The sequence below is a fragment of the Amphiprion ocellaris genome, chromosome 3 (genome assembly GCF_022539595.1).
Source record: "Amphiprion ocellaris isolate individual 3 ecotype Okinawa chromosome 3, ASM2253959v1, whole genome shotgun sequence".
Taxonomy (NCBI): Eukaryota; Metazoa; Chordata; class Actinopteri; family Pomacentridae; genus Amphiprion; species Amphiprion ocellaris.
Window position 1 is genome coordinate 11,123,906 of NC_072768.1, and position 27,123 is coordinate 11,151,028.

At 38.6% G+C, this 27,123-nt stretch overlaps 1 protein-coding gene across 1 annotated transcript in view; it reads right to left on the reverse strand.

Annotated features, from left to right (window-relative positions):
- The window catches only part of sema4ba (sema domain, immunoglobulin domain (Ig), transmembrane domain (TM) and short cytoplasmic domain, (semaphorin) 4Ba), a 51,015-nt gene extending 46,589 nt beyond the window's left edge, over positions 1–4,426 (reverse strand). The window contains exon 1 of the mRNA XM_055009360.1: positions 4,212–4,426. The gene's annotated coding sequence lies outside the window, so the exon portion shown is untranslated. The remainder of the gene's footprint in view (positions 1–4,211) is intronic.
- Between the last annotated feature and the right edge of the window lie 22,697 nt (positions 4,427–27,123).

The following is a 27,123-nucleotide window of genomic DNA, read 5'->3' on the forward strand; positions in this document are numbered from 1 at the left end:
GCATCTGTTCAGTGCGACCAGCGAAAAGGAAAACCCCAACGAACAAACTAACTCAGAGTATTAAAGCTTAACAATTACCAAAGTCACAACTACCTTGTCAAGGCCCTTCATTGTCCTCACACTTCTTAAAATTGCAGTTTGACCTGATTTTTCAGCCTCTGCTTTCACACCAGGTCATCAGGCTGAAACAGCGGTGCTGATCTGGCATAATTTAACAGCTTCAAGGTTGTTAAAATCATCTTAGTCCACACCCTCTGACAGCATCTGCCTGTTAGGAAAACTCAAACACTAGCTTTAATGGAGTGCTAAATTTGATTCATATTTTTGTATTTAGATTTCGCTCTATTTCCTCTGTCTACAACCTAGTCTTTTTTTTATATTTACACCCAACACTGTGTTTTTATGAACATGTCATCAATATTAGTATTCTAGAGATCCTGACCACCATGTTAAACAAATTTCATCAACATTTATCTGGACATATTTAGTCTCTTTGAAAACATGGGTTAGAAGTTAAATTAGAATTTAAAATAGCATTTTGTATGCTTGCACAAAGTATCATCCTTTCTGTAGCTGTAATATTTCCATGTTGCATTCTTTTTGTTGGAATCAAATCTTACTTTTCAGGGTTTCTAAACATGTTCATTGCTCATTTTGCTATGCACATATGGTGCCTGTATATCAACAAACTCCCTGTCTTTTAAATAAAGTAAGAAAAAAAGCGTATCGGTGTCTCAAGAACCATTAAATCAGAGTAAATGATGTTCTATCATATTTCTCCTGTATATTAATTATTGAAACAAAAAATTGAGTTTTCTTTTTGTATCAAACAGCAAAAAAGTCATATTATGATGTGTTTAACTTAAATTGTCTTACTATACTTTGAATTTCCTGCGATATGACTCCTGCACATGCTGATTTGCAGTGTCGATGCTCAAACAAATTATTGTGTAATGCTGACCTGAACCAATTTTCCAACTAGAGCTAAAAATATCTAATTTGTTAATAAAAATATAATTACTTGGCTAACTGGTTTATGTATTAAAACAATGTTTAGTTTCAGCCCTATTTTAAATCTTTATTAAATTGTGTTTTTTGTATTAATTCTTTTGAACAAACCCTACTTAACTAAATTTGTAATCTATCTCTTGTAGCAGAGGTGAATAAACTAGATGGAAAAGTACCAACTGAGGTGGCCACAGCTGAAATGAGTGACTCACTTTGGCACTGAGAGTGGCGGCGTCATGTGTGTAATACACCTAAGCATATGATCCATCAGGCTTCCTTCAGACACCCTGCTGTATGTGGGATGCTGCGATTGTTCATCCTGTGCTTTTGTCTGTTTGGAGAAGAAAAAAAATGAAGCTGTGATGGCTCGGCATGACACAGTGGAAGGCATTACTCTCACATGCAGCTCTCCAGCAGAGAGGGTTTGTGGGATGAGTGCCCTCTGGCAGGGAGGTGATGCCAGTGAACAAACCCCGGGGTGTGTGTGAGAGCTGCTCAGCCATCACTGTGACTCACCCCCGCTCCTTTCATTAAACACTTGCATACATGCTCATTTTCTCTGTGTCACAGTATATCTATTGCTCACTCAGTCTGAAACTGCTACTGGACTTCCCAGCATTACAGTCACATGTTCACCACATCATCACAATGTATGTGTGACTTATCACGTCTATTTCACAACTTGTGGACCGCAGTCATTACCTAATCTGTGTTTATCTTTATAGAGAGAAACATGTTAATATGCAATGGCTTCGACTGTTGGACTATTTATTAGGCTAACAGTTTGTCAAACCACCGCCAGTGGCTCAGCTCCAAAGCAAGCGGGCCTGTTTGAAATTCAGCAGAGCAAGAGTGAACAGCTCGAATGCTCCTCAGGTGGCCCGTCATGTCCGTGGCAGCAGCTCAACTTTCCTGCATTTTCCACCTCAGGTCTGCCTCCCCCACACACTCACCCACTACCACATACAGTAACAACCGCGTCCAACAGCAGAGGGGGGCTTTTTTCTCTTCACACAGCAAGAAATTTGATTTAGCAGCCAACAATGGCGATATGATTTGTCACAACTCATGTCACAGAGTAAACTGGTGGGCGATATGACCTTTTATACAGCGACAGACTTCTCTGGACAGTTTGTGGCAGATCTAGTTTTAATATCACCAGTTGTATTGTAGGCAAAAATCCCCAAAGTAGAAATTTAAGTCTGGTTGTTTTATCAGTTAAGTTTGTCTATGGAGTTTTGTGCCAATTAGTATCTATATCACATTATCAAAGCTTCAACAGTTACTCAAATCATTGATTAACCAGATTATTGAGCATAAATTTTGAGGAACACTTAATTGTTTATGTAGATTTTCCAAGCAAAACCTTTTATGATTCTTGCTTCTTTAATATGAGAGCCAAAATTAACAAATAAATTGAATACGCTTTAGTTTTGGACTGTTGGTCAAACATTTACTATCGACAAAATAATTTCCCATTTCACTTATATTTTTACAGTTTCCTGATTAAATTATAGCCCAAACAATTAACTGATTAAGTAAAATAATGATAAAAAGAGAGTGATACACAAAATATACTGATATACAAATTTACATATATTTTAAACATATCCTCACAACTACTACACAGTCAGAGGAAGTGCTAGTATCAGTAGGGCCAGAAGTGAATCAAAGAGCAAGTTTTATGTTATAAATCTACATGTGCTAAATATCTTTTATATGTAATCTACATTGTATTTAAAAAATGAGCAAAAAAGCAGGAAAAAGGGAGTTATTTCTATAATATTATATGTATTTGATTTTCTACAGTATATTTAACATCATCTGTTTCTGAGGTGGTAATAATTTCAAAGTCAAATATAAAATCGTACCCCACAGGCATTTTGACTTTATTTTAACTCTCAACTGGTGTGGTGACGTCAGCTCGTCTTTCAGGTGATGCTGTGGAAGGTGAAAATGACAAGTGGGACCGGTGCTTTCACTTTCAGATCTCTATTAATTAGTACACTGTGGCTAGTCTGTTTCCATCTGATGTAGAATAATAATTAGCTCATGAATAATATGCTGTGTGTCCGCTTACCTTCAATTACCAATTACCTTCAGAACAAACAGACTGCTTCCCCATGAGAGAACCATAAAGTAACCTTGGTTTCTCTTTACTTAATCCAAGCAGGAATTCCTCTCTAGAATATATTCTCATCCCAAAGGGTTTACTGAGATTATCATTTACAGACGTGTTAGTTCATCAAGCCAATTACTACAAAAGAGAAATGTTACAGTCCTAATGCACTGTGTACTCAGGGACGTGACCTGATGAGATAAATGGATGGTATTGGACAAAAGGAAGTTGAAAAGAGTGATGACTCAAACACACGGAAAATCCCGAGGATGAATAAGTTATAAGGCCATCTACATGTGGGGCAGGCGAGACATGAAATATTAACTTAGCATCTGATATATCGTTAAGCTTAAACAACTCCTGAAAAAAGAAACTACTGTACATTTACAACCATCCCACTGTGGAGCTGAGCACGAACTACACATCCTGTTCAAAGACAATGACAGTGAATGGGGGAAAAAAAAGTGTTTGACTAAGCATCTCGCACTGTAAATTGCAGTTCATCTCTGAAGCAGTCAAAAATCTGCATGCAGATAACACCCACTGCTTCGCTCATCTCGGCTACATGACTCTCATTGTACACGCCCAGTTTTTGTAGTGCAGACAAATCAAAGTGAGCCAAATGTTCAAAAGGAAGTAAGATAAATTCTTATCTGATGCAAATCTATTCTTTAAAATACAAAAAGTGTAACAGAGCTGCGATCTCGTGGAAGACTATGTAACTGAAAGGAAAAAAAAAACCTGACTGAATCCTCTAAAACAACACACAGGAGAGGAGAAATCATTTCCCACCAAAGGTAATTGTAGCTTTCCACGACACATGCTGAATTACCTCTGAGCCAGCACGGGGATCCGTCTCATCTTTACCATGGAAACCAACACCATACTAGAGTGCATGCACGCACACTGAGGGAGTAATTGCCATGGCATCTATAGCACCGTAGCTCTGAGAGACCGGACCATTTTACTGAGCAGCTAACTGGACACTCAGTCAACCTTCTGTCTATCACTCCCTATTTCACTCACTCTCTCCCCCTCTCTTTTTTCCTAATGAATTTCTTCTGTCATGAGCCGGATGAATTACCTTCTATCAGCGGAGGACAAGGTCTTGCGGTGCTCAGTAGGAGCGGCTCTCATTCAAGTGGTGACAGCGGAAAAGAAGCTCTGCAGGGATCCCGGGAGATGCTCAAGGATGCGGCTGAACCGGCATCGCACGCACGCATCCACCACCGCCACTATCACCACCAGCGAGAGCAGCAGCAGCAGCAGCAGCAAATCGGAAGGGGAGGGGAAAAAATATTTTAAAAAAAGAAAAGGCAGGAGAGGGGGTTGCTCTATCAGCAGCAGGAACATTACATCATAGGCTGCCTGTGGAAGGGTGGGAGAGGAGTGGACGGAGGAAGGGAGGTGCTCCTTGTAGCAGCACTCTCCCTGTCACTGCTGAGCTCTGTTCAGTGAATGCACAAGTCCAAATTTAATATTTATGATCTGGTAACTGTAAAATGCCCTCAGTGGTTAGAGTCAAACCTATGAAATAATTAAATCAGCTGCTCTTAAATGTGTACCATCCGTGAGGTTTGTTGTCAGATTAGACACAATATGATGCACACTATAATGTGGTTCATCCCTTTGGGGCACAGACTGTCTGTGTGTGTGTCTCAGTGTGTGTCCAGTGCTTATAAGCCCACACAGTGTCTATTCTGTGTAGCAATTCAATTGCGTGACCAGCGCATGCTTACCAGTGCTCACAAAGCATGCTGATATTCAACCTCTGAAAAAGGTCATCTGAGATTCCTTGCGGCAGTTGCGAGCGGATAGGTACAACTGTTGGGGCTTAACGTCTGCTCCCAGTGATTAAATGTAAACTGGGCTGTCACAACAAATTTGTCAGAAACTGCAGCAAGAATGCAGCGGCGCTTTGAGCACATCTGGGAGGCAGGCCGGGCTATAATGGGACGGAAGTAACGGTCGCCTTTCCCCAGTGGTCAGCTGTTAATCGCCTACACGTTGGTGCACCGCAGACCACCGCCACGGACAACAATACTCACAACAATGGTTAGTCACCACCGCACGATCCCACTGCCTCCTAACAAATGCAAACACACACCCACAAAGTACGTACGTGGTGTCTAAAGGACACACATTGCTGAACCAACAATATACATTCAGTCTAACTGCAGACAATAACAGTGTTTTCCTTGCCAGGTACAACTGGTTGTTGTGAGCACAGTGCAAAGCTTCACTATCTAATTTGGAATTTTCCCTTTGCACAAACTGTATGCAGGACCAGAGGAAACACTGATGCTCCTGTTGTTGTGGTGAAATTTTATTTAGATTCTGAAATGTGGTCTTTGTGGATAACAAAAAGCACTTAAAAGGGAGTTGTTTTAGTTCATTTCCACTGTTGCAGAGTGCTTGCTCAAAGGGAATCCAAAGGGACCTTTGGATTTGTTGGGTTTTTCTGTTTAAATTTGTAAGATTGTCACCTTTTTATGTAAAGTGCTAAGAGATGACATATGTTATGAAGCAAATAAAAGTGAACTGAAATAAACTAAAGCTTGTATACATTCAACTGACAATCATTTTTAGTATCATTTTTAGTCATTCTCCAATTACTTTCTTATTTAATTGATTAAATAAAGCAACAAAGCATTTAAAAACAATGAAAATTTACACACAGTTCTTCTGTCTGGCAAACAGTCCAACATCCGAAAATATTTTGCCTCCCACTATCACAGAAAAAAAAAAAGTAGCAAATCCTCACGTGCTGGAACAAGAATGTTTAAATGCGTTTGTTTTGAAAATTACCAAAGCAATTAATCAGCGATCAAAACGGTTACAGATAAATGTTCTTTTGATGAAGTAATTGACTCTTTGTGTCAGCTGTAATTAGCTTGTAATCAAATAACTCTATAATTTGTGGCTCTGTAAGGGTCACTCATTGCTGCCAAATCGTGGAAAATTATCAGCCGTTTCTGGAGCTCTGAGAGTTTTGGCTCACTGTTTTGGTTTTATGTTTGGCATGTGCTGTATGTTTGAATCGGAGCCACTCTCATCGGTCCCTGTAGGCAGCTATTTCAAGCACAAGCTCTAATAAACCCTCTGAACGCTACCTGCTGAGCACCAAACAGAAGAAAAATGAACTTACCAAGTGGCTGCAGTGAAACAAGCTGAAGACCCAAATATTTTTTGTAATGAACCGAGGATCCCAAGCCTAGCCCAAATGTAATCACTGTGGGGGAAAAAACATGTTGTTCTTACTACTATGATTAATAATGACAATAATTTTAATGGCAATGTATAATGTATTCAGTGGCACAGCAGTTGATGGAGCAAACAGACTGTAACGTACTGTCTAAATAGACTGCAGCTGTGTTTTAATACAGTATGCAATTTACAAGACCCAATCTGATGAAGTTTTTTTTACCTTGTTAAAATGTTGATATGGTGTTTTTTTTACATGCAAGAAGACATATCATAATTGAAATCAGTAGTCATGGCTAACCATTCCTGCCTTGAAACTGCAGTGCACTGAAGACGGTCTTAAAAACTTGGATTCAGACAGCCGGGGTTTGAAATGAAACAAATTAAAGGACCCAGTCCAGGGTGGGGCTTTCTGTATTATTATTTTTTTGTTGATAATCTGTTTCTGATTGGAACAATACTTCATTTTTGCAACTTGTCATTGTGTCGTAAGTGAACAGGTATGCTTGAACTGCAGTGAACGGCAGAGTTGAGGATAGAGAAAGAGGCTAATGCATAAATGCTAAAAAATGCAGTTCCTCACTTGGACACTAGAGGTTGACTCCAAAAGTGAATCAATCCACACAAACAGCAGAAATAAACATGTTTACAGTCTGGTACAAAAATGATTTTGGCCTCTACTGCTAATTTCATGACAACTGTACAAAGGGAGAATTTGCATATAATTCCCTCATTAAAATTGTCTTAAGGCTCAAAGGCATGACCACTTTGAGTGACAGGTGGGTGCCGTCACAGGACAGTCAGTAGGCTAAAGTTGATTATGAGGCCCCAGTCCACCTCTTTACTAATTTCTGGATTAGCCAGGAGGTAGGAGGAGTCAGGCACTGCCAAGCTGGTGACAACTGGCCAGTTTATATCCAGTAAATATTGTGTACTTTTTATATGTCATTTTGATTAATAGATTAAGGATTTAATAATGCCAGAAGATAATTTAACAGAATACCTGTTAGACTGACTGGCTATCAAAGGATGCAGATCTGTGGTTCACAGCAAACAAGAAATGTGTTGAAGTAAATGATATCACAAAATACAGAGAAAAATCAAACTCATTCACTTTGTAGCTCTGTCTGAGCATTAGCTCTAGGTAGAGGTTCAGAGTAATCTTAGGTAAACAGATTCTGATGAAGACTATGTTTCGTACATATAGACTTACATGTTGTTTATAACTATGAAGTCTAAGTCATTATAAGATAAAGGTGTCTAAGTCATTTTCACAATGGATTTTCTTCTCAACTTGAGATCAAAAAATATGCTTTTAGTCAAAACAGCAATAACCTGATAGAAGTCAGTTTCATTTAAAAACGGACTAGAGAGGGGATTAATGACAACTTAAAAATAAAACATCCGGCTATATTGCATATCTTTTAATATCCCTTATTAGTCCCACAAGGGGAAATTTGCAGTTTTCACATATCCCAATTGGGGTCAGAGCACAGGGTCAGCATGGTACAGTGCCCCTGGAGCAGGAAGGGTTAAGGGCCTTGCTCAAGGGCCCGACAGTGGCCACATCGGGGTCTGAACCTCTGACCTTCTAATCAGTAGTCCAGAAACTTAGCCACTGAGCCACCACTGCCGTTTCACTCCCTATTAAGTTCAGTGAAGTTCTGGTCATTGTCATGTCCAGTCTTGCACACAGAAATTGCTCTTATTGAGGAAGCTAGTTGACGAGTTCAATGAACATCTTATATATCTCCTGTTTTATTAATTTAGCAATAAAGTGCTCCATAAACAGCTGCAGGACGAAAACAAACTAAGGAGTTATATGAGTTTGAAGGACAGTTGTCACAGCATGTTGCATGTGAAGGCTACCAGTTTACACTGCAGTAAAGATGACACTGTTTGTCCTGAAGGGCTGCAATGACAGAGCACAGACACTTTTAATTTAAGGCCTGCAGGCCAGTTGAAGAGTGAAGTAGCTCTACATTGCTGACGGACAACTCACATCTAGCACATCTAATTAGCACCCATGTTCTTCACACAATATGAAAAAGATGTTGTGAATGACATCATGCGATGAGTATGAGCACTGTGAGCAGTGGAATAGAAATAATTTGTCCTAAATAAAATAACAAGTGTCGTTTTGCTCCATCTCAGTCCAGCAAACTCAGACGAGAGCTCCACAATTACAGCTTGCAGATGTGACCTTCAGAAACACAGCAACAACATCATCTCGGTTACAATACACCCACACAGAGGAAGAAAATAAAGAGGCAGTGTACGTGAGGCCTTAATAAGTGTGACAGTGCAAGCAGGAAAATCAGTTCAACTCCTCCGTTGTCAATCTCCCTCTTTTTAAAAATGGAGCGTTCAGCATTCCTCACATGCCGAGTATTGTAGGTTGGCTGGAATGCCGCCTGTACTTGGACAAGGCTGTGTGATTTCCAGTGTGTGTGACATTGTTCAGCAGATGATGTCTGAGGAAGGAGGTTACCCCAGAATGTAAACAGCACTCCAGACGGACCTGACCTTTGCTAGCACCAATTGGCTGAGCCCCTTATGACCGCAGGGGACAACAGCCTTGAAATATTATTGCTGCAGCACACAGACGATCATTCAACTTTCCCAATGAAAAGCCTCTTTGCCACAGAGCTGATCCGTTTCACTGTTGCAAACTTATTCAAGAACTTCTTTGCGAAGGGAAAAAGAAAAAACAAAACAATGACAGCACTGAGAGACAAGGGAGTGACCTGGACATGAGACCATTCTGCTCTTCAGGAATACAAAGACTTGTTTCATTGTGAAATACATGCACAATATCACAACCGAATATAAAATTTGGACAAACCCGTTATGAGCGTCTCATAAAAAGCCCAGATGTGGTGGGAACACTGTAATGTTCCCATTATAGTATGTCCACTGTGCATGAAAAAAGTCCCCTTGACAGCTCCATAAAGTAAATTTTGGATGTATTTATAATTTATGTACTCAGTCTGTGAAATATCCTTTATAAGTGCAACAGCAACACTGCTACTATTCATAAGAAATATTAAAACTGTGTCTGCAAGAACATTTCTTCCACAGACTATCAGAACATTAAACACTACCGCAATATTAACAAAATCCTGCTTTTGGTTCCCTACTTATAAATATTAAAATCTATTTAATGAGGCATATACAAACCACAACCACAGAAGCAATCTATTTTCATAATCCAATTTAAGAGAGTATTCCCCTGGAGGGTTAAGTGTCAACAAATTATTCAGATTTCACACATGCAGGAGGAGATGGGCAATTGTGATACATGGTGTTGATTGATGTCACTTAGCAGCAGCATCGTCACTCAGCCTCCCCTCCCCAGGCTCCGGAGACTACTTCCAAAATTAAACAGGTCAGAGGTCCACATTGTACTCAGTGAACAGCAGCAGAAGAATCAACCGTCAGGACCCACACTCTCGTATTACCAGCGTGCAGTAGAGCGTCCAGAGCTGACATTACCATTAATGTAATGTCTGTCCTCACACATATATTATTAAACAGGACAACACAAAGCTACTAGAGGTGAAATGCTTAATTTAATGCACATCTATACAAACCAAACCCCACTTTCTTGATGAGATTAGTGAGCAAGAGCTTTTGGATACTGGGTGACAGGGATCCAAGACACCTAAACTAAAGGTAGTGATTAATGCTCTCTTATGATGTGGGTATATTTTTATAACCGAACTTCTCTAATCAGACCTGTAGGAGAGCTCACATTACTCTGCTTTTGAAGCCTTTGCACTGGTTACCGATCTCTTTTACAAATTATTTTAAGATCCTTTTCATAGTTTATAAAACTTTAATGGTCTTTGTCGTTCGTATTTATTCGATTTGCTTTCATCTTATGAACCCTCTAGAAGCCCCGGTCTTCTGGTAGTGACTTTTTAATTAAACCTAAAGCCAGAGCAACAACCTACGGTGAGGCAGCATTGTGTTATTACGGCCCACACCTCTGGAACAGCCCACCAGAAGAGCTGAGGGCAGCGGAGAGTGTTGATGTTTGTAAAGGCAAACTCAAGACCTACCTTTTTAGTCAGGCTTTTGATCAATTTGATTGATTTTATATAACTATTACTACTCTTACAACAAATTTTGTTTATTGATTTCTCTATCTATTCACTTATTTACATATTTCAGTCTATTTAATGTACAGTTTATGACTTCATTATTAGAATTTCTTATTGTGTTTTCATAATTTTTGAACATGACTTTGGGGGATGTAGAGTTGTCTGTACTGCTTTATTGCACTTTGTGTTGCATTTCATTTGTATGAAAAGTGCTATACAAATAAAGTCTGATTGGTTAACAACACATTTTGCAGGACCTAAAAACATTTACTGTCAAATGGTAATGTAATAAAACTGTGATTTTTACATTAACAGGTGGTGCATGCCAGTTGCAAAATTAAGCCGCACAGCAGAGAATAACAATGAGCGAAAGATGTAGTGGAAAAAGTTGTGAAATGCAGCCTCACACTCGTAGCTCTTGTAACAGGCGACTTCAGTCATCGTTGACCTCTGGCTTTTGTCGACTGAACACATAAACACATGACCTACTGTATGTCAAACTACATATAGGCCTTCAGAAGATAGCTTAAACATTTGCTTAAACAAGTGCTACTCAGTGGCCTCTTTGAATAAACCACCTTTTCTTGTGTAAACCTCTTGCACATCTCATCGACTCTGAGCACATCTTCTCTGCATGTCCCAGCTTACAGCAATCAGGCTGCTGCCTTGAAAGTTTCACAAAGGCGTATTGAGTGCAATGTAGTCAGAGCAGATGCTGCCATCAGTAAAAAGATGAAGAGCGGCAGTTGCATCTTATTACTGTGTCTTAGAATAGTGATCTTAATCCCCGGCCTAAAGTGCTTACAGCTGAGAGATAACAGAGCCCAGCCTTTGGCACCTTCCTTCAGGGTCTCGGGGTCTCGGGCACAGCGGCTTAGATACAGCTCGGGTACAATGTGGGACATTCCTTGTTACATCATGCCATTGTCAGCTGTTTGATCAGGAGTAAGAGAGGAGACTCGAAACGTGAATAATTTGCTCTATATGACACCTGGAGTATTAGTGATGGATGTGTCTGGTGTTTTAGATTTCCATAAAGAATAAAAACATTCCAATCAACATGTGAAAAGTTTTCTTTTTTTTTTTTTTTAAATCAGTGACATGTGGAGCATTTCCTCCTCCACATACATGAAATTCCAGCCATAAATGGATTAACTGAAATAAAAATAGCTCAGGGGCTGTTCTGGAAACACCTGATATTAATGAAATGCTACATGAACCCGCTCCATCCACTTGGCTGTTGATCTAAGAGGCTGCAGGTAAGCACTTTGGGCTCTTGTGTTACAGCTTTGGCCTCACCAGTCACTCTGTTTACTGACTCTCACTGCAGTATCATGTTTTATGTTACCTCGGCAACACTGCGATTATGTTCTCTTCTCCATTCATGTCCCACTCTCGTCCCCCCAAGAAACACTCTGCTTGTCACTACACTGGGCGAACAAAGCAGTCATATTACAATAAGACTTGAGAGGTTGACCTAAAGAACTTATCTATCTATCTATCTATCTATCTATCTATCTATCTATCTATCTATCTATCTATCTATCTATCTATCTATCTATCTATCTATCTATCTATCTATCTATCTATCTATCTATCTATCTATCTATCTATCTATCTATCTATCCATCCATCCATCCATCCATCCATCCATCCATCCATCCATCCATCCATCCATCCATCCATCCATCCATCCATCCATCCATCCATCCATCCATCCATCCATCCATCCATCCATCCATCCATCCATCCATCCATCCATCCAGGACTTAGGGAATCTATTTGGTGCCAGATACAACACAGCTCCTTCAGAGGTCTTACAGAGTTCATGTCACAACAGGTTTTAGCTGTTTTGGCAGCTTGTAAAAGACCAACAGCGCAGCATATCAGGCAAAGCTGCTCATAATGTTGTGCTGTACTGTGCAGTTTTTAGCCACTTCAGATGTTCACATTCTTATCCATCGCACAATACCGTCAGGGAGTCAGTAGTCGATAGCAATAAAGCTGAATTTCCACAATTCTTGGAAACAAAGTTGATGCCAAAAAAAATATTACAAATAAATTTTAAAAAGCAGTCATATGAATGTATTTCAACATAAAATATTTTTTTTATTTCAAATAAACAAAGAAGCAAAAAATCTGCTGTGACCTCTAATGAACACTATGAGCTATCACTATAGCTATATATTGTTATTGCTACTGCCAACCAAAATCCGTTCTTTAGTAACTCCAGATTGTATATAGACTTATTTTAGGAAGTCTAAATGCAGTTTTTGCAGCCAAAGTAATATCAAAACCAGAGTAACAGAAGTGCTGAGTAGTAGCTGAGTGCCATGGAGGGGAAACATGAAGATAGACACTAGAATAAAAGAAAATTGTATAGAGGGCCTTTGCAAAGCTGCATCTTTAGTGGTTACTGACACCTACGTAGTTGCCACAGCAACCCATGCAGATACGTAGGTGAAATCTGGGCACAATAATCCAATCTAGTCACAGTCCATCTTCAAGATCTGATATGTGAAACAATCTGATTTGAACAAAGCCTATGCTAGCCTAACCAAGATAGCATTAGCTTTGCAAACGCTACTTATTGCTGGAACAGATGGAAAACGGTGTTGGTTAAGTTTGAGGGTATAAGCATTTTTAAGGACATGTTGTTGATATAAATTTAATAATGAAAACTCACGGTAAGTAGGTCAGAAGGCCTATTTTTGGACATTTTTAGTTAATTTTAAGGTGCTTCCTCCGTTTGAAACACTTATACCTCTATAACGTCAAGTGAAAAATAAAAACTACTTATGTCAGAAACTTTATTTTTTGAGCCTAAAACCATTGCACAGTTTTTTCAGCTAAATAAAACATAGATTTTCTGCATTTAACACTTAACACTCAACGTGTCAGGGGAGGCAAACATGAAAATCTATTGCAAATATTGCCCAAAATTAAAGAGTCTCACAGCAAAAAAGGCTCAGTAAATTTCTCAGTGCAACCTCCTTCACAAACTACACATTATTCTGTTTTCCTCGGTCTAAGGTGAGCCGTTTGAGCAACGGTAATTTGAGGGCTCCACTTAAAAAGCAGGTATGTCAGGAGCACAGTAATCTGTAGGCACAATTCTGGTCTGTTTATCTGCTGCAAGCGTCTGTCTGCCGCATGTGTAATGACAGGGTGGGATTGCAATAAAAAAAAAGCAAATCAGCCACCTCAATTTGAGTTCAAGATCATAAGGAGCGCACTTCTGCTCATCTAAGAAGATTCTCGTCCCTTTACTGTCAATTCAAACTTTAATCTGAGCTTCAGGAACAATGTAACATACAAACCTCTTCAGAAAATACTCTGGTATCTACCTCTAAGCAGTCAGCTTAACAATTGGGGATATAATGACGTTCACGGTTGGTGACGTGTTTAAGTTCTGCAGCATCTTATTTAGCAGGGTAAGGAAATTAGGGGATTGCAGAAATGTATCCATTTAAGGCAGTTTTACCAATATTTAATGTATTCTGTGGCCACTTTATTAGGTACACGTGATAAGTTATAAATTCTGCTTAACTGTATGTATTACTGAGACTGTTGTTTTGAAAGGAAATGAATTGCGCTACATTATATTGAAAGATGTCTACAATGAATTAGTGTCAACAAAACATTATAATCTTTCCAAACGTAGAATCTGTTTTATTGGATCGCATTCGACAGCATCTTATTTCCACATAAGATCAGTATGGACTTTCACAGCAGCTAACAAAAACAGGAAAACATATGACAAACAAAAAAATAATGCTCATACTACAGTGGCCAATAACTGCAGAGCCTCTATAACTTCAATATATTAAATATGAAAACCCCAGTGATACATTTTAATGAAATGAGCTGAGACGAACACTCTGGAGGTACAGTCTGCTGACACTGTGCAGAGAGGGCTTCAATAAGCTTCAGAGTCGCTTCAGCATCACATAAAATATTTAGGATCTGATACGTGCTAAAAGCGTTGCAGACACAAGTACATACTTCACTAACATTAGGCAGCTTAGGAGGGAGTTGCATTCAAGGACTCTGTCTCATGTTTTGCTGTCACGGCAACAGTTTAAGAAGTTAAAATACAACCTTTTTTGGATAAAAGGTGAAAATATATTCTGACAAATAAAGCAGCTGCTTAGTGTAACAGAAAATGACAAAAACACATTCAATAATTGTCAGCATGCCTCTGCAATATTCTGTCTGTCAACTTATTTTAAAGAAGTGTCTCAATATTTTCTTAGTATGTAAAACACAATTTTGGTCATGTTGTTGTATCGATAACTATTTCACTGTGATCCACTTAATCTGCCGTAGGTATATCGACACAAATCATAAAACTTGTTATGTACAAAAATGGAATGAGCTTGGAGGGGAGGAATGAAGAATGTCACTTTCGCTTCAATTTAGTGAACAAACACAAAGAATAATAGAGTTTTTCCAAGCCTAAGCTGATATGCATGTGTTGCATTAATGCAAATACGCCTGAGTATACTTATTACATGACATGTAGAAATAGAAATTTCATTCTGCATCATGTCTTTATGTCTTGACATTTTTGAAAGTCATTTTAGAAGGTGAAATATTTAGAAACTACAATATGTGGCATCTATTCACAAACTGAAACCTGTAAAATAAACCTAGAAAATGTCACATAATACAGTGTACAATTTAATGTTGTGTTTATTTTTACAATTTTAACTGTATTTATAGAGTTATGTACAAAACTCCTTGTAAATTTACACATTTTCCCAGTTGTTTTAAATTACAAATAACAAAAAAGTAATAATTTTCTTGTTAACAAAAAACAGGCCAAACTGTAAATTACATCAGAATCAAAATTTTATTTTTGCAAATGGTAATTTGCTCTTCTACAATATTTGATTGACTGATTACAGTATTTTTTGGACAGTTTTTTTCAACTGTATTTAAATCAGCTAAAGTACTGTTATGTTTCAGATATTTACCATGTTTTAAAAGAAGATTTATTTATATTAGGGACTAAAAAATAGTAAATTTTTTTATATAGTTTTGTCTCCGTCTAGTGAATTCACTGATAAATGCTATTATTTACATGTTGAATGTAAAAAACATTTAAAAAACAAGCCAAAATTGTACAAATACACATCAAAAATCTATATTTTTACAAATATTAACTCCGTCTTTTACAATGTGTGACTATAAAAAGTACACTGCTTTACTGTATTTGAACCTGATAAAAACCCTTTTTTAAAGATATATTGTAAAGATAAATTATTTTCACTTTTTAAATATGTTTTTTGAAACCTTGGCTGGTAGATTTTCACTGTTTCTTTGTTTTTCACTGGATTTTGTTTATAGTGTAGTTAATTAAAGAAAAAGTTTGACATTTTTCGGAAGGCGCTAACCAACCAACAGTAGCCCTAAATTTGAAACCAATTTGGATTATGCAAGGTGTGCAAACTTTGATCCCATGCCAGACCTAATAATACACTGACTAGAGCAAGCAGGGCACAGCCGATGCAGCAGCAGAGGCCTCCATTTCTGTGCCTCGCCCAGAAACCCTCTCAGGTCACCCCTCTCTGCAGGCCTCTAAACTTAGCTCAGCCCAGAAACAGACCAGATCAGAGGATATTTGCCTGCTGCTGGGTCGCGTGGCGATCCCTCAAAGGGTGCAAAGATATGTGACAACTGCTCACATTCTCCAGCACCACGGACAGCGTGGAACCACAACAGCGGTTTAAATCCCCACAAGCAGCAGCCGTGACCTCCACATGACAGCAAACCAGAAAGCAATACTCTGGAACTTGCCAGAGGTAAAAAATTAAACAGCGTTTCCAGCATAATGCAGCTGCCAAGCCACATGAATCTTTAAGACCTAAATTCAGATCAGTTACTGAATTTGAAACTCCTCATTTCTCTACACCTACACATATCGGTCAGGGTCAAACCGTTGGAGAGGAGCTGCAGAGCAAAACTCTCTACAGTCGCTCGTTTTAACTGTGCTTTATGTCTGAACAGATAACTGTGTGTTCAACACTGCTTCATGTTCTTCTTGATTCTGAATCTGTATCCTCGATCTATGGCGCTCTCTTAAGTCAGCTTTCTACTCTGAACTTACACTCTGCTTGACTATGCATCATTATGACATAATTCTATGACAAATTAGGTCTCCCCGCTCTCTTGGCCTGTGAAGTGTTCCCATTCGGATCAGGTACAAACACATCTGATTTCTGACGTGAATGGAAACAAGCCCAAACAACTCCCTTATTAACTCTTGTCAGCTTTTTCCCATGATGTACTACAATATACTGAGCTCTCTCACAGCCTAATTGTTCGCTTAAGAACCTGATCAATACTCGCGATGTGAAGGTATCAAGTCTTCATGATCTCTGGGTAATCTGTATTACACACTGTAAAACTAGATTCTGTAAAGAAATGGCAAAAATCTGGCAGGAAAGATGATAGAAAGATATGCTAAAAGACTGCTTAATATTGTAGTAATAAGACATTGAAAAAACTGCAATATGACGGCAAATGTCAGTAAAATAATGACATTTTTAACAGTAAAACACAAATTTTACTTTCAAAGATTGTAAAAGAACAAATTACGATGTGTAAAAAGAATTGATTTTGATGTTGACACTTTTTTTTTCTATGATTTTACAAGTTATTATTTCTAATTTAACATAACAAGGAAATTCTGCAAAATAAGGATTAACAAAAAATTTTTGCCATTTTTCAAACCCCAATACACACCAATTTTATGGTTGCACATTTAAAAAAAAGAATTACCATTTGTAGAAATACAGATTTTGTATGCTGATGCTATTTACAGTTGTGATTATTTATTTTTCCTTAGGGTTAATGTGTAAAGTATTCCGTTTTTCTCAGATTTTAATCTACTAAAACACGTCAAATCTATAAAATTTGTAATTTTCTTCAACAATGTATAGTTAAAAGCTGTACTTTATTATTTACAGTGTAATTATCACCAACATTAGACACGTGTTCTCATTTATCTTGAGTGTTTCTAATTCATCAAAAGGAAAAACAAAAGAATCTCACAATTTCAGTCTCTTCATTTAGAACCTTTTGGTCCTCAGACTTTCTTCAGAAAAACTTCACAAACCGATTTTGGAGTGATGAGATTTTTTTGCTTGCAGAGTTTGTGATCAAATGTCTGTGGCGTGAAACAACTTTTTGTGAAGTATTACCTGCAGTCTGTTAGTTAAAACGCAACAAAATAGTGACTACAGCAGTGCGACGGTGAGCTCATAAAATCGACTACCACTAGTTCTCTGAGGTCAGCTTAGCTTGTCACGACTCTAACCAGCAGATAAATGTTCTTCTGCGTGCTCACTGACCGGTGGTTGACATTGATTCTACTATTCCAATCAATAAACAATCACACAACCAGCTGCAGGACATTTTACTGGTTGGTGCGTGTGATGGACCAAATTGATGGCTCCTTAGTAGAGTGGACAGATTTTTTTTTTGGCTTGGTCGACATGTGCACGGCATATATAATGTCCTCGATAGACTATCAGGGGTGTTAATCCAGTGATCAGCATGTGTCTGTGTCCAGCTTATTGATCTATTTGTGTGCAGCAGCAAACAAAACTGCAGAAGGAAGTCTTCTGATTACACTAACGCTGGCGGAATTGAGATAAAGCAGACAGATATTTGTTTAAAGACTAAACTATAAGTCAATGCATTTTCTCTACTTTGCATCACTTGAATGGAGGAGCATCTGAAAAGGGAAATTCTCAACAGTTGAGTGCATTTTAAAGCCAAGCCTTTGCTTCAGTTCAGCAAATTGAGGAAATTTACAAGCTAATCTTAACAGATGAGCATCAGTAAAGCAAGTAAGCAAACAAGCAACCTTTACTTAAATAGTAAATAAATACAGTTCGTCACGTTTATTCTCTTTACAGCATCACCAAGGACGGCAAAGAGCCAGAAAGCTCGGAGTTCTTTACGATCACATGCCATACACGATTTTAAATGTCTTGGATTTAGAATAGCCATCGGCTGAACGCTGCATTATTCTGCCAGTGGCATCAACACTGCCATGACATCCAGCTCTGTGTACATCCAAGTCTAAGAGCCACAGATTTCGACTTCAGTTAACATGAATCAAGCAATTACAGAGGCTTAGTCTGCAGAAAACAAGACACAGCTGAATCATGTTTTAAACAAAAACAATGTCAGATCTGTTCAGCTATGCAAACATACAGAGAAAACAAATAAACCAGACTGGGAAGCTGCTGTACCTTTCGCTTTAGATTTATACTGAGCTGCTGCACGGCTTCAGTCCGACCTCTCGGTGGTTTTTAAAATAGATGCACTTACTCACTCACAAACATTTGCAACAAACAGGGGCTGCCCATAGTCCTGGAGAGTGAAGAGGTTACAGAGAGGAAAACTAAGCTCATTAGTGTGTCCAGTACGACCGTAGAGAGAGATGCATTATCATTAATAACGTTCCCACTGAGAGCAAAGACAAAGATGAGCACTGACAGTTTAGGTTCAGGTCTGAGCGTTTGACAAGAACAAATACATAAAAATATATTTTTTAAATATAATTTTAAACTGAAATTCATACAGAACACACCACCTATGTAGCTCTTCCAGTACTGAATGTTTATGCTCTATGTCAAATAACTAGAATAGTAATAATGTATCTATTGTCTCACACTTACAAATGACTTCACTCTTGGAACAAATCTCTCATTTTGCAGGCTTAATGATGTAAGTCATTGTCTGAACACCACAGTTATGATGGCTTTTGTTCTGGATTATTTATTTTTATGCATGTGATTAGTTCAGTTGAAAGTGTTATTTGAAATTCAAACACTACAGTTTGCAATCTGTTTGTTATACAGTTTATTAGTTTTAGTTAATATGTCAAGAAACTCCACCAACAACAGACTGTCCACAATAGGGATGAATTTAACTCTACTTTTATTATTTGCTCACCAGCAAACTACTCTTTAATTAAATAAATGAATCATTTGATGTTTAAAATGTCAGTAACAAAGTGAAACATATCATGCCAAATTTCTGACATCATCAGATTTGTTTTTTTTGTGGCCAAAAAACTAAAATCACCACAACAGCCTTTTTGCCTTAAAATTATGTGTTGCTGAATCTGGTATCAAGGTAATTGCTTATGATTTTTCTCTTAGGTTCTTTCAGTTCTAATCCACACAACCGATGAAGATGTTCTTTATTTTTCATCCAACTGCAGAAAACGTCATACCATGGAAGTCCTCTCAAGCCTGCAGGAGATCTCGGGTACAAGCATGTAAAAATACAACGGTGGCATACTAAGTTAGAAATAGCCCAGTGCTTTGGAGTTTGGAAATGCCTCATCAGATTTATGTTAGTGTTTGACACGGAGACAAAGGAAGCCCTGAGCTGCTGCATGCTGGGATGTGGTCTGGTCAGTCGAGTTTCTGACCATCTGTCACTGAAGGCTCTTGTGATTTCAGCACCGCCTGTGTATATTACCTCTGGTGTTTGCTAAAATTGCCCTGTGATGCATCCCTTGAAAAGATATATTTTGACAACACAGGACTCAACCCTCCAGGATTACTTCTGATCACTGCCAGGAGGAGCCTTCAGATATGATTTCAGAGGGCTCTCTTGATACAATTTGAGCACCACACACTTGCTCGGCCCTACAGGAGTGTAATGTATGCACATGAACTCATAGACCTACAAGCCTGTTCTTGGGTTAAAATACTTCTTATATCTTATCAATGTAATTGGACACACCACAAACTACAATACTGAAAATTACACTTCAGTTGAATCTTTCGCATCTTTAACAGTCTAAAAAATGATAAAACCTAGCATTACAGGAGTGTCTGTATAATAGCATCAGACATTTTACACATGATTTTGAGGGGGCTTTACTTTCTATTTTTAAAATGCCGTCCCTATTTGAAATCATTGTGCTTGATTTCACAATGACGCACGTTAAACCCCCATTATCAGCTAATGTGAATTAGATACTCTGCATAAAATACACAGTACGATCAATGATGGCCACACTATTCCACTGAACAGTAGGTGGTGGTAATGTGTCAGGAAATTAATATAAATAAAAGGTCAGAAAATCACCAAATAATACAGAATATATAATCAATTGCAACTACTATGCAGTCCTATATGTTGTCAATGAGGCTATTACTTCCCTAAAATGAATACACAGTCACTGTATTTCTAATATTAAATAATAAAGCCACATCGCCTTCTTCCCATCAGATAGCTGCACCTGGTCTGTCCAATTTGTTTTCTCATCTCACGTAAAACTTTATGTAAGAAAAAGGTGAAATCTGAGTTACTGACAAAAGCTTTGATAACACCACATCAATCGCTGGAGTAGCAGTCATGCTGACAAACTTCTACAATGCTTAGCTGTGCATTAACCGCACCACAAAGGCCGCGCACGGATCCAGCTGCATGATCCGATAGGGGTTACAATGAAAACGCTGTTGCTTTACAAGAAAAGCTGAGACAGTCATGAAACAAACTTCACTTTGAATATGGAGCTGTTCTTTATTAGTCCAGAAATAAGGAGCAGGTGTCTAAACATCTTTGTTCCTGTGTGAAACTGAGAGCCCAGAAGAATAACAACATGTAGATATCAATCAGAGTAGCTACTTAAGTGAGTGCTCTGCTGTATTTCAGATTCTTAAAATAAACTACAACACTTGCAGCCTAATCCTACTCCAAAGCTTAAAAAAATATGAAACTTTCAAATGATAGAGGAAAATGAGAGCATGATGTCCATGAAATGAAATTAGTTAAGCATTTTTATCTAGTCTATAGCAGAAACTTAAAAGGCATCTAGATGTGTTTCCGAGTAATACAGTGAAGGACGCTTGTGGCAGCCAAAGGTCATGAGATAATCTACATCACCCAAGCTGGCTTTGCTGTAAATCAAAGGATGGAGCTGTTTTTCTATGAGTATGTAGCTGTTTTGATAACAATGTACAAACATGTGTGCATGCATTCGGGCCATACACAGCCCTACCAATGGTGTTACACTATCTATGACTGTATTAAAAATTGTAGCCATTTTTACTTTAAGTATGCACTACAGTTGCTTTCCCAAAGTATGTACTGTTTCAAGCAATATGCACACAACTGGCACATAATACATCATTATGAAATTATGGCTTAAACTTTAACTGTCGTAGTCTGTAATGTGAAATGAGCTGTTATCTGTTTTTGTCGCACGAGACGCTGTCTGAATGAAAAGAAAAGCATGCTGGCTTGCATAATGCAAAATTCAACCAGATCTAGTTAGTATTCTGGTATGTTTGGTGTACTACATTTGACGTACTGTGTACTGGGACATACTGAATCTTAATCTGGTACACTATAGAGTTTGGTAGTATGGATATTGGAATGGAATATCTCCCATTTCACTAGTATACAGGTGACAGTAATATATATATATATATATATATATATATATATTTTTTTTTTTTTTTTTTAAATATATATATACATATATTATATTATATTATTATAATTATTATTATCTATACACCGCTTAATCGTCGTTAGGGATGTGGGGGGGCTGGAGTCTATCCCAGCTGATTTAGGGTGAAGCAGGGGACACACTGGACAGGTCAGCAGTCTATCACAGGCCTACACATAGAGACACACAATCACACTCATATTGACACCTACAGACAATTTAGAATGACCAATTAATCTGAGCATGTTTTTGGACTGTGGGAGGAAGCTGGAGTACCCACAGAAAACCCACGCCCAGGAGGACATAGCTGGTGGGCAGAAGAGGAAGGAGAGGACCCGTATAACAAAGCAAACCTAGAACAGGAAGTGAAAAACCAGGAAGGACCGAGAAAGGAGGGAGATCACAGAAATGGCGTGAACAATAATGAGGAAGAGAATTACGAGGAGGAAGAAGAGGAGGTCAAGTAGAATATAGCTGGTCAAGACAAGGGAACCAATCAGAGGGCAGAAATGGAGGACGCCACAAACATAGACCAGTTGCAGTGCTCTCTTTGCCTGCCTGTAGAGCCAGTCAGGTCTTTCTTTCTCTTGATTCCCAAAGGAATAAATCAGTCATCCATTCAGAATTCCAGTTAGGAAAATTGGGATATCATGCTTGGAAGATGAGGATGCTATTCCAAACACCGTGGGGTTTGGACTGATCAGCTTATACTGTGAGAAAGGACAGAACAAGTAGGGTGCAAAGGGGATATAATCTGTATATTTTTTAGATTTATACAAATACACATATTAACATTATAGACATTTACAACATATTTCAACTTCTGATTGTTAGGCTGTGTATTGAGCAGGTAAGAAAGAGAAATCACATAATTTAGAGAAAACACATTTGCTTTAAAAACGTGAAGCAATAATGTAATTCTGAGTAATCTGATGATATACCAGTGATGTGTATGAAACTAAATAGTTTGTAAAGAGCAAAGAAAAGGGATCAATTTGGGACAACAGTCTCACATGAACAGTAAGTACTGAACTGAAAGTACTGAACAATCTGTGTCACTGTGTAATGTATTCAGTCTAATGGCCTTTTATTCTTGTGTCCTGAGGCTACTGCATAAAGTTTAAAAAACTCATCTTGTATTTCACAGGTAAAGCTTAATTAATAAAGCTGTCCCCTTAGAATCGTAATTTTATGACAGTTTTTCTGCTATACGGACGGCCACATTATACTCGGTCACACTGTGGGTGAAAAACAATGACAAGAAAGAGAAAAAAGGGGATTTTACAAAGGATACCCACATGACAAAAACTGAAACTGATATATTCTAAGTAACAGAATACCTTATCAAAGCCGAGAATCAGGCCTGCAGCACAACATCACACGTTGCACGGAGGCCTATTGACTGCCGATAGCCTGAAGCGGCCTTGTGATGGAGTTTCTGTCAGAATCTGAGTACAAAGTACAACCAAAGTACAAGACACTGGGAGATATTTGCCTTTAGTCTCTGGTTGTGTGTTTTGGATCCAGCACATATCCACTTACAGGGCTGTATTCAGATCAAACAAAATAGTTTCTGTTTGACCAGACTTCAGGCACACTCAAAGTGGCCAAAGCAAAGGGAATGGAAATATGTCCTGACACAGGTTAAATACTTAAGGCCAAAAGATTTTAACCACATCTTTCGTGCTTCTAACTGCCAAGAAACATTATGTAACAGAAACTGCCAGTGAATTGTAAATCAAAATAAGAACATCTAGAAGGCAAAATACATTCTGAAATAAAAGATACACCACAGTGTCAAACTCATTTCCCTTTTATTTCACTTGTATGGCAGCCTTTGTCATGGCTGATGACATTGCTGTAGTTAGGTTTTCGGGATTCTTTAAGTGTAAAAAGAATTTCTTTATAACTTTAAAATTACTTACTAGACAAGGAGATTATTTGTCTTCTCAATCTCACAAGACCTACAGTTTGCTCACCTGGATGACTGGCTGCTGTCCTACTTTGAACATCTATTTTGTCTGTAACAGTAAGCTGGATCTTCAATACTGTAACTATATTGTGACAGCAATTGTTTTTTTGTTGTTTAACCAGCTTGTGCAGCTGAGATTTGAAGTCAATATCCACTGAAAGAAAAACACATCCACTATCTCAGGTCATGTGTCCTAATCTATGCCACTGACATCTTTAAAAGCTCAATTAAATAAGACCCACAAGAAACTACTAAAGCACAAAAATGGCAACATTTCAATCAACACACATGAAAAGATGTGGCCTACTCATGACTGTGTGAGTGGTTATGAAGATACCTTGCTAATCAGATCATAAATGCATTGCGAAAACTGACATTTTAGACACATTTGTGGTTATATCTGGTTGAGCTGGCCAGCTGGCAAGCGACACGAATTGCTCTTGGTGGCTTTCAAACGTATCATTCAGTACATTAAATTCAGTATTTAAACCATTTATTTTGTAAACAGAATGCTCAAAGGCCAAGAGTGCATTGTGTGACCTGCAACTGTTTTGTGTGGCTACTGTGCCAAATTGCCACACAGTCCAGCGCTGTTCCTGTTCTAGTTTCTAGTTGCCACCAACAGGCGAGATGTTTCTCACATAGTGTTCGATCTTATTTAGCATCTTCAAAATACTGTAAGTGGCTTGAATATGAAGGCAAGGTATAAAAAGCATATAACTAGTCGTATGACTATAATTAAGATTCACTTAATCTTCACACAGTTCCTGATTTTAAGCATACAGTAGTGCTGTGTTTTATTATTTCTTTTCGAGCTGTGATCTGACTAACAAACAGGCTGAGCCGGAACAGACTGGAGTGATCCAGTTTTTAATTATCCATATAGTTATTCTATATTATCTTAGGAAAGAAATGCACAAAATCAAAAACTCGTGGCCACCCTCGGAGCACAGATTAGTGAGTGCATGCAAGCGATAGCATCAGATTTTGCATCAGAGTGTTAAGACACACATGCACACACACATACACACACCCCCATATCAAAGAGCCCTTCTTGAGGCTTTGCATAGCAAACAGGTGCTAGATTAAATCAGAAGGGTAGAGACAAAAGCTCAGTGTCTTTTACTTGCCTTGTCACCACAGAAGTCAAGTCAAAGCCTGAAAGGATAAACCTCGTCTCATGTTTAGAAGCGAGAGGAGTTAAAAGACAAATTTGAGTGCCAAATAAAGACAAATAAATCAAATTAACTGTCTGTACAGAGTCCAAGAAGCTGAGGTACTGTAGAGGTGATTTCCAGCACTCAAGTCATGCACTGGTCCGGGCATTGCAGGTTTTTAGCAAACATCTCTACAAGACTTTACAAGAGTAAAATAGTGTTAAGGCAATCATTTTTGCTATAGATTAATACACATTTAGGGTATAAGTAAGTATGCAAGACAGCAGAATAATGTAGTGCAGTGCAACATTGTGGTTCAGTGATGTATTTTTACATAGTTTTTGAAGGAAGATGGAGATTTGCAGCACAGATGAACAAGCCATGTCAGGCTTTGGCTTCAGAGGCTGTACTTGTGAGTAGGAACAATTCATTTTTAGTTGAAGTCTTTTCATGGGATTTTTTTTGGCAGAAAGAAAAATATAGAATATCACCTTCCTTATCCTTCTTGTCTTACTGTGAATGATGAAGTCCAACATGAACACACAGTTTTCTGCCAAAGTTACAAGAGTCTGGTAACTGCACAGAAGAGACGTCTGTGTTTCTGTTTCTTTCTGTGCTGCTCTAACAGGCACGGCTTCGCAAGAAGTATATGACGTCATTTACAATATAAAATACAACCTATGTCAAAGACAATAAAGTATCCTACAGCATCAGTCAAATCTACTCAGGACACAGCCACAGTCTTGAAGAGGCACATTAGTAGAGTTTTTAAGTGGAATATTCTTAAAAAAATAAATGGATGACTTTACAGATTTAAAGGTTTGTCTATGAATAGTTGAAAAATATAGTTTAATATACACTAAACTATGTCAAAAACCACTCACAGGTGATTAAGACTGATTTACTTGTTACAATGCAGTGTTTGATGGGAAACTTTGGTCATGGCATTTATGTGGATGTTACTTTAAGATCTACCAGCCACCTAAACATTATTGGAGACCAAACACACCCTACCTTATGGCAACAGCATCCCCAGACAGCAGTGGTCCTCCCCCAACTGCTCTGGAACAGCTCCAGGAACACAACCAAGAGCCCAACACATTGGCCGGGCTTCCAAACTCCACAGACCGGAATCCGAATAAGGAAGCATGGAAACACATCCGATAGATTAAAGCCCCAACTTGCAACACTCAGCACCCAAAGGATCTGCTGCCAACATCCAAGATACAACAGGACACCCCCATAGGTCCCGTGAACATGTTATGGCAGCATAAAGGGACATAGATCATATTGGGCATTTTAATATGGACAGTTGAGAGGTGCTTGTGATTGGACGATGTTGGTAGACTTAGACAAAAAGCTCTGCTTCCCACCAGAAATTGCATCCACCAACCTGCGACCAGACCTGGCGCTATGGTCAGCATTTGTTTACATCATCGAGCTCACAGTGCCCTGGAAGAGCTCAGGAGAGGAGGCCTATGAGCACAAGAAGCTGAGGTATATGGAGCTTGCCGCCTATGCAAAACAGCGAGGCTGGAAGGTGAGGGTCCGACCAGACGAAGTAGGCTGCAGAGGCTTCATAGCCACCTTGAGATCCAAGCTTTTCCAGAAGATAGGAGTATGAGGGAAGACCCACCGGCAGGTGATCAAGGACCGCTCCAGAGCTGCTGAAAAGGGAAGTAAGTGGCTGTGGATGAAGAGCAAGTTGAGTAGTTGGCATCTCGTAGGTGAACCTGGGACGCTGGGATTCACTGTGAAACCCTCTGGAGGTGTTGCAGGCCTATCAGCAAAACACCGAGGAAGGAGGGTGCCCACTTGATAACCCAGAGGATGCCCTCATTCACTTGACCATCCCAGAGTCTCAGGTGTCTCATGTATGCTAGAAGGGAAATCAACATCTAGTCCCAGACAACAGATCCGGCCAGTCGATGTAGCTTCTTTGTCCAACTAATAGTTCAGTCTCACATGTATTCAGTTTACAGTCTATAGTATATGACAGAGAAAAGCATACAAGCTGGAACTAAATTTGCAGTGTGAGAAATTATCTGGGTGCACCAGTGCACATA